The 13360-nt window shown below is 40.5% G+C and overlaps 1 pseudogene; it reads left to right on the forward strand.

Annotated features, from left to right (window-relative positions):
• Positions 1 to 215: 215 nt before the first annotated feature.
• The window catches only part of LOC105825428, a 154793-nt pseudogene continuing 141648 nt past the window's right edge, over positions 216 to 13360 (forward strand).

Below are 13360 nucleotides of genomic sequence, written 5' to 3' on the forward strand. Positions count from 1 at the left end.
TCGGAGGCACCTCCAGGGTCTCCTCCTTTATCTTTATCTCTACACCCTAAAAGTTATCATGTGGGGTAATAATATAAAAATATTATGAAACATCAGGTACAAAGTGAGGGAAGGTTCGTGAATGCTGAGAGACGGGAACGTGAGAAAGAAGTGGCGACCGTCTCATGCGAGGAGAAAGAAAGAGAAAACCGGGCGCTGCGTGAGGGCAAAGCGCAATGTCTAGCCAGCCTTCGCCGGTTACAGGAGGCTCGTCGCTGTGTGGCACCATCGTATTTCCCCAAGACCGGAACCCCAGTGGCCACCTGGACACCCTCTCAGCCTGCCCTGGAGGTTCGCTCTTCCTTGCAGGCCTAGAAGGAACGCCTGAGGTGGGGCTTGTGGCGGGGGAGGACAGCTACCTGCGGAAAGGAAGAAGGGAGAATGGGCTCCTTCGTGGTGTCTGCCCCACGGATGAAGCGCGGTATTTGAGGTGGTACGTGGATACCATTAAGTAAGACCAAATCTCTGAGTGGGAAAGTTATTCCCGTAGGCTCAGTTATCTTTAGAGCCACATGATGAGTCAAAGCTAAGTGCCAGGTTAGTGCTACCAGGTCTTTAACACCTCTCCACGTTTGCAAGTGTCCCTTCTTAACAAACAGAGAGCAGACCTCAGACTCAGAGCCGAGGCCAGGCTACAGTATGCAACTAGGTTTTCAATACCATTGTTTTATGTCTGACATATTTAATTTTACAGTTATTTTCTATTCTCAGCAAGTGATACTGACTTTCTATTCGTTATATTCATATGACTTTCTTTTTAGAATAAATTATTTAACATAAAACAATGATTTAGTATAAAGTAAAATAAACAATCGTGCAGGCTTATACAATTACAGTAAAAATCAGAAAGGATGACTGAAGTTTGGGAAACATCAGTATAATCGTCAGAATATGGGGTGATAAGACTAGAGCGCCTGGAGTAAAAGTCCCATCTCTGCTCTTTTGCCAGTCCTGGGATCCAGAGCAAATGATATAACCTCTGTGAGCCTCAGTTTTCCCACCTATGAAATGGGAATAAAGATAACACTGACACACAAGGTTGTGGTTGGTCAAGGTGAGCCAAGTAGATAGAGAATGAGGATGAATAAATAAGCACTGGTGCTCAATACGGTATGAGGGCGTGGCCAGTGTAGGCCAATTAACTTACTTGTCCACGACAATATTTGTACTCTATATCAATGTGGCATTTGGTTGTACTTACCTCCTTCAGGAGACTATAAGCTCCCTGATGCAGTAGCCATGCCTTATTCATCATTTCATGTCCTCTGTCCCTTAGATCACTGCTTCTCTATACTGCAGGTTTTATGAATATTTTAAAATTGAGTTGAATTCACTGGTTGAATCGGATGATCTATTTGTCTTGACAACCCAACAAAGATCCTTGAGGTCAAAAACCATCTACTGCACCACATACAACTATTAGTGCAGTAGTTTCTCAGTAAAAACACACTGATTGGTAATATCTGCATGTCTTACCTGGATGACTGTGACCACCTTCTAACTAGTCTCCCTGCCTCCACTAGTGCTCCTCCCCCAATCCATTCTCCACCTGGCCATCAAAGTGAGCTTCCTGAGACACAAGACCAACAGTGCTACTGCCCCCGCAAAATCCCAGCTGGGGATAGAGCAAAATTCCTTAGCACAGGATACAAGGTCCTTCATTATCTGTCTCTTCCTTGCAGCTTTCTTTTTACTCCTCAGCACACCCCTCTCCTGCAGCCATACTGAACCATTTCCAGGTGCCCTCAAGAGCTGCATGGTCTCTCAACTCACGGTCACTGCACTCGCTGTTCCTTTCACTGGAATGCTCTTTTCTGTCCCACGTCTCTACCTGGCCAGGGTCCACTCATCCCTCTAGATGCCACCTCCTACAGAAGGCCTTTCTGCCCTCTTCTGCACCGGGCTGGACATCTCTCACAGGAGAATGTGGGCCATGTGAGAAACAGGTTTCCCTTACAACTTTCAATTCAGACATCATAGTTGAATCTACTATTTGTAGTCTCTGCCTGCAACATCTCAGGGATCTGGTGGGTTTCTGATCACTGACAGCCTCTCATGAGTATTCAGCTTCTGCTGCTCCAGAGGTTGACTCTGTGTCTCCTTGAGGTGATTCTCTCAAAGAAAAATTTACACGCTTGTATAATGTTTGACATTGTCCAACTTACCTCCAATTTTGATTTTTAAAAATTCTCTATAGCTGTTTTCACATGAAAACTGCTTTCATGGGAGGTAAAAAAAGGTAGAAACATAACTGTATGCATAGATTGTGTTCCCATAGCCTGCGAAACTCCTGACGCAATGTAGGTGGGCAGTGGATTTGTAGAAAGAGGGAAAGAAGGAAAAAAGGAAAGAAGGGAAGGAGGGAAAGAGAAAGAATGGATAGTAGGGTGATAGAGAGAAAGAAAGGGAAAGCTAGAAGAGACAAAATTTTGTCTAAGTTGCCATTTATCTTTAGTAGCCCTGATGGATCTCACCCTTGCCAGCCTCTGCTTCTATGAAGCTACCTTTTGCTGTCCTCATGGCCACACTCATGGCCACACCTGAGCAACTCCATCAAGCCACACTCTATGCAGTGTCTAGACATACATGAGCCTGGAATACCTCCCCACCTTCCCACTGGCTTTATAATCTTGGCAGGGAGCATGCACAATGGACCAGCTGTCTCATCCCACTCCGTGTGTGCATAATAAGGCTAAACATCTTTAAAATTTGAGGTAATTGAAGGATAGCCTTAGGAGAGAAACCCCAAACAGACAGGCCGTAAGCCAACAATATTTGAAAATGTTCAAAGTAGTTGTCAATATATTGAATTTAAGAGATTTTTCACAATAATTTGGATTTACAGTTTCTGTCCAAAATTGGAAGATCTGGCAACATGGGGCCAGCTATAGTTGGATCTCAAGTAGAGCTACTTTCTTCAATAAGGGCATGGTACTCCCTCTAGTGTGCCACAGTCCCCACTCCTCCTTATCATGCCCCACTACTGAAGCCAAGCAAAGTTGCCATTTGTCATCTTTCTCTCATGTTACTTGAACTATGTTTGCTTTACACTCCACCAGGGTCATTCATTAACGTTCCCTGCCAGACCCCACAGACCCCTAAGTGTGCACTCTCTAGACCAGACATTCTCACCACACATGCAGAGAAGATGGCCACCCAGACAAGGGTCAGCTCTTTACCTTAAAACTGGAGCCTGCGATGTGTCATTTGCTGCTGATAATTCATGCCCAAAGGCAACTAGAGAACACTTCTCCTTTAACTAGCCCTGAGTCTGCAAATATGGCTATTTGTCCTTTTTCCTGGCTGCAGGCATCAGTGCTTCCTAGCACTGTTGTTACCTGATCTCATTACCTCTCAGGCTCTTTACCTCCCAACACAGCATTTGCCCACAAGGTAAACCTTTTGCCTGCCCAAAAGATAATAATACTTATCAGTTCCTCTTACAGAGTTCCTGGACCTTTTGGGATTGAACCACACTTTGCACACATAAAGCCCTCCATTATCACCACTATTGTTGTCCTTATTATTATTTGGGATTAGGCAGCCCTCTCAGAAGTCTTGCCAGCCATAGGCAGGTGCCACCTCAGAGCCTCACCTGGCCCGGCGTGGTGACTCAGGCCGGACGCACCTGGCTGTAGGACTCTGGTTCAGCCAGCTATGTCTTGGGCTCTTGCCAGAGCAGCAACATGCTCTAAAACCTTCACTCCTCCCTTTATACAGGGAACGAAGCTGGGGTTCCAGAGAGCGCTGGGGGTGAACAGGAGGCCTTTACCAGAGAACCTGTATCGAGACCACCCTACTAGATTGCCGTTGCTGCAGCCATCCTCAAACCAAGCCTTAAAGGGTCAGATGTTTCTCTCTTTCTCTCTGTCTCTCTCTGTCTCTCTGTCTCTCTCTCTCTCTCTCGCTGTCTCTCTCTCTCTCTCTCGATATACAGTATAGTTTGGGGTCAGAAGCTGGGTTCCCAATTGTCACTCTATAACTGTGAGCCTCAAACACTTATGACTCTTCTAATCCTCATCTGCAAAATGTGGTTAAGTCCCCAACTTCATGATAACATTCTGAGATTTATATGCAAATAAATTTGAAATTACATATGTAAATGTACAGATAAATGTCTATTTATCAGTGTCTGCTGTATAGTAAACTCTACATTAACACAAACAGGGCCCCATCTCTATTCAGGTTTACAGCACAACCTAGAAGTTAACTGTTTTAGCAGCAGACCCAGAATAAACAGACAAGATGTCCCCAGCAAGCAGTGGTGAATTCAAACATCTCACCAAGAGAATAATTCCCACTAAACAGCAAGCTTCCCCCACCCGAATTCCTGTTTTATCATTCTCCACCTCTCACCAGCCCCCAACCAAATGTCTCCCATGGAACATGAGCCTCTTCCCCTTTCTGATACTCAGCTTGTCCCTCTGCGATACCCATGAGACAAGTTTGCTGCAGTCAAGGGGTTGGGCTAGGGGCCACCAACACTGCTTTCGAATCCCTTTATTTTGTCCTTTTCTTCTCTAAAATAAAAAAACAAAAAAACAGAAGATAAACTCAAAGCAGCTTAAAACCAGGAGAATGTATTAAACCAGGGATTCCAAGGAAGAGCTGGAAGAGAAGAGCAGGGATAGAGACAAGTCCCAGGAAAAACTCGAGCCATGGAATGAAATGCAGCCAGACCTCTCCACATCTTGTTTCTCCTTCTCTCTGCACATCTGCTTCATTCTTTCTCACTGCAGAGCACGGCCACAGCACTGCAGAATTTTGCAATTATTAGAGAGTCAATGATTAGAGAGACTGGCTTATACCCTTTCTGATACAAAATTTTCAAATCCCAGAGAAGAGATTTGAGTTGTCAGCTTTGGTCAGGAGCCCACTGCTGGACCCATCCACTATGGCCCGTGAGGGTGGAATACCATGATCAGTGCAGTTTGGTCAAGGACCCATTTCCAGACCAGCCAAATGCTGGTCAGAATGATGAGTTCATGTTAGAACATCAGAGCTCGTGTTGTAAAAGGGAAAGGGAGACCATTATCAGAAGAAGTAAGGCTGCCTATTATAGAATATAAAAGAGAACCAGATTATCTTTTTATGAACCTTCCTAAGTTGTCAAACCATGAGCTTTGCAAGAATAGGAGGTTGGCTAGTGCACCTTTGTATTCTGGCCATGGTAAACACTAAGGAAATGTTTGTAGAGCCAAACTGAAACACATCTGACCAATTCTGAAGCTGCGTGTGGATCCTAGGTCTTCTGTGTCCAGATAAGAACCCAAAACAACCGCAAAAGGGAAAAATCCAACTTGCCCGAAGAAAAATTTTCCAACAAATAGAATTGCCTGCAAATGTAAACAGAGGCATCAGAAAGTTGAATGTCCCTTTTAATAGAAGCCTTCATGACCAAGTGAATGATCATTTGTCAGGGATATTGAGGAGGGTATTTATGCATTCATCTACATACCATTCCAAACATTTTATCTTATGATTCCACAAACTCAACCAAAGAAGGCAAATTCACCATGCCTGGACCAGGCATCCCAGGACATCAAGGAAAGGAGAAATAACCACAGCACTAAAGCCAAAGTTCCTATGGCCACATCCGAACACATGCTTTGATGTGATCCCAGCCTTTTCTCTTCCTAGTGATTATAGTCACAGAAGATGAGTTAAAGCACTTCCCCTCCTCCACACCAGTACCTGCCATTTACACACAAAACATGCCCAGTTTGGAATCTCCTTTCTTGTTTTGTCCCAGATATAAGACCTCATTGAATTGCACCTAGTGTACAATGAATAAATTGAAACTGTAAGCTATTTGGGCATTATTTCTAATCTGTTTTTCACTTGAGAGCTCTCCGATAAATTAGCATCTTTGATTTTTATTAGCATTTTCACTCCTATTTTCTCATAAGAAGTTCTGCACACTTGAGGGATTTCCTTTAAAAATCCCTCTATAAAGGGTTTTCCTTAATTACCAGCCACCGTAAATTGATGAAGGGAAATGTGATGAATAGGACCAGCATCACCCCCATAATAACCCACCTGGGAAGTTTTTGGCAGATACAGGAAGGAAGGGTTCCTTGGATGTCTTTTACCAGAGGTGAGACCACTAGTTCTCAGAGAAGGGCTGCGATGGCATGCCAGAGCTAGGTCATACTCCCTTATGAAAGCCAACCGTTAAATTTTCAGGAATTCTGTGAGCCCAATGTTAAACCATTGGTAGCTTGAACTCAGACTCAGTTGCGATATTTACACCTCAGAAATTGGCAAGTGCTATGAATCAGGCTTCCCAATCCCTCACCCTATCCTTGCTCATGGTTTACCAGCACACCACTGGTTAGCTGTGACTAATCAACTCTAGTCACTGTCTCTTTGCCAAGTGACAGGACTGATCCTGGCACCAATACTTAGGTAAAGCAGTCAGCTCTTCTCAGAGTTCCACCAGGGAACCAAGAATCTTGTTCTTCTGGCAATATTAATGCAAGCATACCTCATTTAATTGCACTTTGCTTTATTGTGCTTGCAGATATTGCATTTTTTACAAATTGAAGGTTTATGGCAACCCTGCCTTGAGCAAGTCTATTGGTGCCATTTTTTCCAACAGCATAGACTCACTTCATCTCTCTGTGTCACATTTTGGTAATTCCCACGATATTTCAAAATTTTCATATTATTATATATGCTATTAAAACCTGTAATCAGTGGCCTTTAATGTTACTGTTATAATTGTTTGGGTGCACCATGAACCATGCCCATATAAAACAGTGAACTTATCAGTAAATGTTACGTGTGTTCTGACTGCTCCACTGGCCAGCTGTTCTCTCATCTCTCTCCCTCTCCTCAAACCTCCCTATTCCCTGAGACACCACAATATTGAAATTAGGCCAATTAATAACCCTACAATAGCCTCTAAATGTTCAAGTGAAAGAAAGAGTCACGTGTTTTTCATTTTAAATCAAAAGCTACAAATGATTAAGCTTAGTGAGGAAGGCATGTCAAAAGCCAAGACAGGCCAAAAGCTAGGCTTCTTAGGCCAAAGAGTTAGCCAAGTTGTGAATGTAAAGCGAAAGTTCTTGAAGGAAATTGAAAGTGCTATTCCAGTGAGCATATGAATGATAAGTATGCAAAATAGGCTTATTGCTGATCTAGAGAAAGTTTTAACGATCTGGATAGAAGATCAAACCAGCCATAGCCTAATCCAGAGAAAAACCATAACTCCTTTCAATTCTATGAAGGCTGAGAGAGGTGAGGAAGCTTCAGAAGAAAAGTTGGAAGCTAGCAGAGGTCACTTCATGAGGTTTAAGGAAAGAAGTCATCTTCATCTTCATAATAAAAAAGTACAAGGTGAAGCAGCAAGTGCTAACATAGAAGCTGTAGTGAGTTATCCAGAAAATCTAGCTAAGATAATTAATGTTTAGCTACACTAAGCAACAGATATTCAACACAGATGGTACAACCTTCCATTGGAAGAAGACGCCATCCAGGATTTTCATAACTCTAGAAGAGAAATCATTGTTGGGCTTCAAAGCTTAATAGGACAGGCTGACTCTCTTGTTAGGGAATAAGGTAGCTAGTGACTTTAAGTTTAATCCAATGCTTGTTTATCATTCTCAAAATCCTAGGCCCCTTAAGAATTATTCTAAATCTACTCTGCCTGTGCTCTATAAATAAAAGAACAAAGCCTAGATGGCAGCACATCTGTTTATAGTATGGTTTACTGAATATTTTAAGCCCACTATTGAGACCTAATATTCAGAAAAAAAAGGTTTCTTTAAAACTATTATTGTTCATTGACAATACACCGGGTCACTCAAGAGCTCTGATGGAGATGTTCAAGAAGATGAATGTTGTTTTCATGCCTGCTAATACAACATCCATTCTGCAGCTCATGGATCAAGGAGTAACTTCAACTTTCAAGGTTTATTATTTCAGAAATATATTTCATAAGACGATAGTTGCCATAGGTATTTATCACTCTGATGCATCCAGGCAAAGTAAATTAAAAACCTTCTGAAAGGATTCACCATTCTAGATGCCATTAAGAACATACATGATTCATGGGCGGAAGTCAAAATATCAACATTAATAGGAGTTTGGAAGAAATTGATGCCTGTCCTCATGGAAGACTTTGAGACGTTTAAGACTTCAGTGGAGGAAGTAACTACCAATGGGGTGGAAATACCAAGAGAACTAGAATAAGAAGTGGAGCCTGAAGATGTGACTGAATTGCTCCAATCTCATGATAAAAACTTTCACGGATGAGGAGCTACTTCTTATGTATAAGCAAAGAAAGTGGTTTCTTGAGGTCACATCTGCTCCTAGTGAAGATGCTGTGAACGTTGTTGAAATGACAACAAAGGATTTAGAATATTACATAAACTTAGTTGATAAAGTAGTGGCAGGGTTTCAGGAGATTGACCCCAATTTTGGAAGAAGTTCTCCTGTGGGTAAAATGCTATCAAATAGCATCACCTGCTACAGAAAAATATTTCCTGAAAGGATGAGTCAATTGATGCAACAAACTTTGTTGATGTCTTATTTTAAGAAATTGCCATAGCCACCTCAACCTTCAGCAACCACCACCCTTATCAGCCAGCAGCCATCAATATTGAGGGGAGACCCTCCACCAGCAAAAAGATTACAACTTGCTAAAGGTTCAGGTGATCCCCAGACTTTTTTAGCAATAAAGTATTTTTAATTACGTATATTTTTAGACATAATGTTATTGCACACTTAATAGACTATGGTGTAGTAAACATACCTCTTATATGCACTGGGAAACCAAAAAATGTATATGAGTCATTTTATTGTGGTGGTCTGGAACTGAACTTGCAATATCTCTGGGATATGCTCATATTAACATTTATGTTGGGTTTGTTCTGTAGTTTCTATCAATGCATTATAGTAGACATAAATAAAAGTATTGTTGTGTCCCAGGTGTCTTGAACACATTCTCCTATATTCTTCCTAGCTAAGTATTTTATACCATCTCTTTTAATGGTGTTAAATGAGAAAGAGAACATGAGAAAAAGATGTCACCTATTTTAAGACTGTAATTTTTCTTTTCATATAAAGTATTCTCATAATGTCTAAGGTTTCTGAGATTTGTCAAAAACAACTTTAAAAGGAGCAAAGTGTTGGTGGAGGAAGCATGATAGGTTGATATATGAAGTTGGACAAGTTATTTAACTCAACTGAGATTCAGTCACTCAATTAAAATGAACTACTAAAGTTGGGTTTGGGGGGGGTTATGTAAGAAGGAAAAGAAATGTATGATAAGTGGCATATAGCATTCAACCTATATTTGGAATCTATCATGACTTTAAAAAGCACAACTTTTGGGATTCTTCCTCTTCCATTTCACACAAATGAATACTTAGACTCTTTCCCCATGTTTTAGCAATAACAACAAGAATGAAAGAGTTTCAAAACTCCTATAAGATCTTCTTTGGCACAAATTCATATAGCTTCTCCCTCCCCGATTAAAAAAAAAAATAATTCTGAGCATACTTCACAAATTCTATTCCTTAAACAATCTGTTCTTTAGGGAAAGCCAGGTTAATGAATGAACACTCTGAACCTGTACTAACACTTCAGAGGTGGTTTTTCATAGCTGTACAGATAGAAACCCAGAATTCAATGGAAGTCTAAGTCAGTTCTTGACTTCAGAAAATTCTGTCCCTTCCTCAGCCACAACAAAGCCTTGTAATCTGAGAGACCTTAAAGATAGATAGTGGGATCTTGAAGCCAATCTGGTAAATAAGCCACAGACAGGAGAGGCATTTTGAAACTATTTCAGAGTTTTAACTACAGAGCTTTAACTACAGCAGGGTAATAGGAGGCCTTTTGGGGACTGTGGAAGTGGGGCACTCTGATAACCCAGGATGTTATTTCAGATTCCTTTCTGGTCTCAGCATTATCAAATTCCCAAAACATGTAGAAGCCTTAGACTAAAGCTCTCTGGATCACTTTGGAAACATAAAGTTACAAATCTGAAGAGTGATTTAGTGACTTGAGTGGTCATTGTCTCTACCCAAACCTGTGCAAAAGGTTGCCTGGAACCTATACATGAACTAGCAAAAAAAATGAAGCAGGATAGAAGCAGAACACAGTTCAGAACTAAATAACATTACACATGTAAAGAATGTATCACAATGCCTAGCGTGTTCCAGGTGCCCCATAGGAGAGATGTTTTTTTGGTGGAGCTGGGAGCTGGGGCCATGGTAGGGACTGAAGTTGGAGTCGGCTTTGGTGAAATATTTGGAATCCTGTTGGTGTCTCCCAAATCATAATCACCTGTCGGATACCAAGCCACTGATAACTAACATAGACCTGACACTAACTCTCCAATTGATCATGAATTTCCTTAGGGGTAAAGCCTATATCCAAAAGTTCCTTTATCCAACAACTAACTCTGGGCTCTACACAAAGAAAGTGCTTGGTAAGTACTTAACTTCCCTAATTTGTTAACAATGCAACCAATCCTCAAAGTCCTCTCAGGCGATTTATGAATCAGAGAGAAAGCAGAAGGATGTTGGGAGCCAGAAGCTTAAGGGCCTCTGACTCCTTCAACTGCCTGGGGCCATTTGTTTGATCTTATTCTACACAAGAAGCTGCCATTTGTGCAAATCTGCATACCAAGGATTTCAAGTGAAATTTGAAATAACCAATGGGACTTCCATCTTGAAAACCCTCATTGTTCTTATACTTCAGCATCAAATTCTCACTGGTGGAGACATTGTATAGAGTTTTTCCTATTTATGAGATTAAAATAATAAAGACATAACTCTAAAAACATTAGCTATCCACAGTCCAGTTGCAATTTGTTCAATGTGTGTTTAAGTGTGAGCACTATGATGACACATTGGCTTAACTTTTCCAGGGTGAAAATACTCAAGCAATGTTGATTCTGCCTTCTCCCCTGGAGCAAGGACAAACTTTAGCAAGTATCATTAAAAAATCACAACTCTTTACAGTGCCAACGAGCATGGGAAAACAGGAGAGGGGATCATGAAATTCTGGAAAATGAGATGTTTAATGGGTATTTCCTGGTTATAGGATGTTGTTTATGCCATCCAATTGAGGCATACAGGAGTGCCTACAAGGTGTGCCCTGAGACTTGGTGATAATTGCAGGGCGGCTAGAGGCCAGAACCTCAACCTCAAGTAAGAGCCAAAATTATATAGCCAAGCACCTATTAATCAGGATTAACCTCCAAGGATGCCAACTGTGGAATCTTATTCACAAATAAGCATCTTCATGTACACTTTTAAAAGAAAACAAAACACTCATTTTCTCAGATGGCGTCATCTGGCCTGGTAGCTCCGGAAAGGATGTTTTAACCCAATCATGAAAATAAACCAGTCAACGCCCTAAAAAAATTAGGGTGAGTCTAATGAGACTCCAAGACTCGCCCCATGGGCCTGCTTCTGCGGCCTACCTTTCCTGTCTATGAATTTCATTTTTCTGACAAATCTTTTCTTGTAGTCAAATTGGAAACTATGTCCATAGGCAAATCAAAATTTGAGGTCATATAATACATATTTAGGACAAAGAGACATTTTTTCAATTATTTCCAGAAAAGAAAGAACAATTTTTAGACTCTACTAGACTTAGGAATAAATTTTGTTGATACATCTCAAATCGTACTTTTGTCCAAATCCATTTTCTCCTTCTCCTATTTGTGGAGAGGCTGAGGGCTGGCCCAAGGCCAGAGAATAAGACAGAATCCTCCCTTGAGGCAAAGCTTAGGAGCCTGTAGGAACCCTGAGATTCCAAATATCAAGAACAAGTTTAGAGGAACACAAAAATCCAGAGGATGGGTCCATGTCACTAGCAAACACCTGAAATATTTTCTTTGGTTTATAGCTTATAAGTTTGGCCCATTAGGGTGTGCCAGGTGGATGGGAATCCAGACAGCAGAGAGTTTTTAGAGTTTTGAAAGTCCTGAATACATTTGGGATTTTAATTTCCATTTTCCTGTGTCTTGGCTGCTGAGTCATTAGTAAGAAATGGATGTTTAGATAAGTAGGATCTCTTACAGGTAAAAATTCCCCTAAAAGGAAAATGACAGACTTTTGGATGGGCAGTTGACAGTGTGTGGGTCAACATTTTGGGAAAACTGTCTCAGCTTCAGGCTGCCCATATATAAAGAAGCTACTTAGAGTTTAATATCATATAAAGGAAGCACAGGGAATCAATTTGCAAATACAGAAGCTGGATAGTTCAGGAGAATCTACTCTTTGTTTCAAAATATTTAGATCTTTGCATTTTTTTGAAGAAAAAAACTCATAGATGATCATAAAAACAAGTCTTACTTATAAAATGTATCTATAGCATACAATGTATTAATAGATATCCCCCTCTAATCACAGGGGGATGTGTGTAAATACAAAAACATATAATAATCTGCTTGATCAAAGTTATTCTACCAAGATGTTTTCTGGTCTAACTTACATAAAACACATTTTATGGACACCTGACTTTTATTTTAATCTTTCATCCAAAGTAAAGATGGATTTCTACTGAGCTCCATGTCTTAAAATTATAACTCTTCATTTTGATCAGACTTTGTACTATACATAAATTAGCAAACATACACAGTATCTTGCTGTTAAAAACAAGTTGTTTTAATGAAAACATAACCTGAAAATCAAGCAGTATTTTTTGGAGGGAAAAGACATTGGTTGAAACAGCAGTGTCTTATTGACATTAAAAACAGTTGACATAACTCTGCGAGGATGCTGAAATTTAACTTTTGTATGTTTTTATTATACCCAGAGTATCAAAGATAACAGAATTTATTCATAGAATGGCAGTCATTGAATTCAGTTTTCTGGTACAATTTTCTTCCCATATAAACTCATAAAAAATGTGATGGGTGAACCATTAGGAATGCTTAAAGCAGCCCCTGATGTATGCCCGCACAGAAAGAACAGATAGATTGCAAAATGTTTATGCCTTTTACTTTTTTTACAGTATTAATAAGGAAACACTGTGATTACCAATCAGAAATACTCCAGAGTGCTGCTTGTAAAGTGCACCATTATAAAGATTTATATCTGTATCTGGGGAGTAATATGGAGCATTGATATTTTAAGGAGTTCAGTTCAAAAATCTCTTTATTCAATGAAAGCCTGGGAGAGTGCAATAGCTTTTTCCTGTAGCAGAAGTGTGTGTATTAGGGTAGGTTTATGATCCATATGGTAGGAAGAAATAGACTTGGTCCCCCAAATATTCACTAAACACTTGACAATGGATTACAAGGTGGCTATGCAACTTTTCAGCAAAACTACCTATCACTAATAGAGATGAAGTAGGTGTG

Source organism: Propithecus coquereli, unplaced genomic scaffold, assembly GCF_000956105.1.
Source record: "Propithecus coquereli isolate 6110/MARCELLA unplaced genomic scaffold, Pcoq_1.0 Scaffold12, whole genome shotgun sequence".
NCBI classification, from domain to species: domain Eukaryota; kingdom Metazoa; phylum Chordata; class Mammalia; order Primates; family Indriidae; genus Propithecus; species Propithecus coquereli.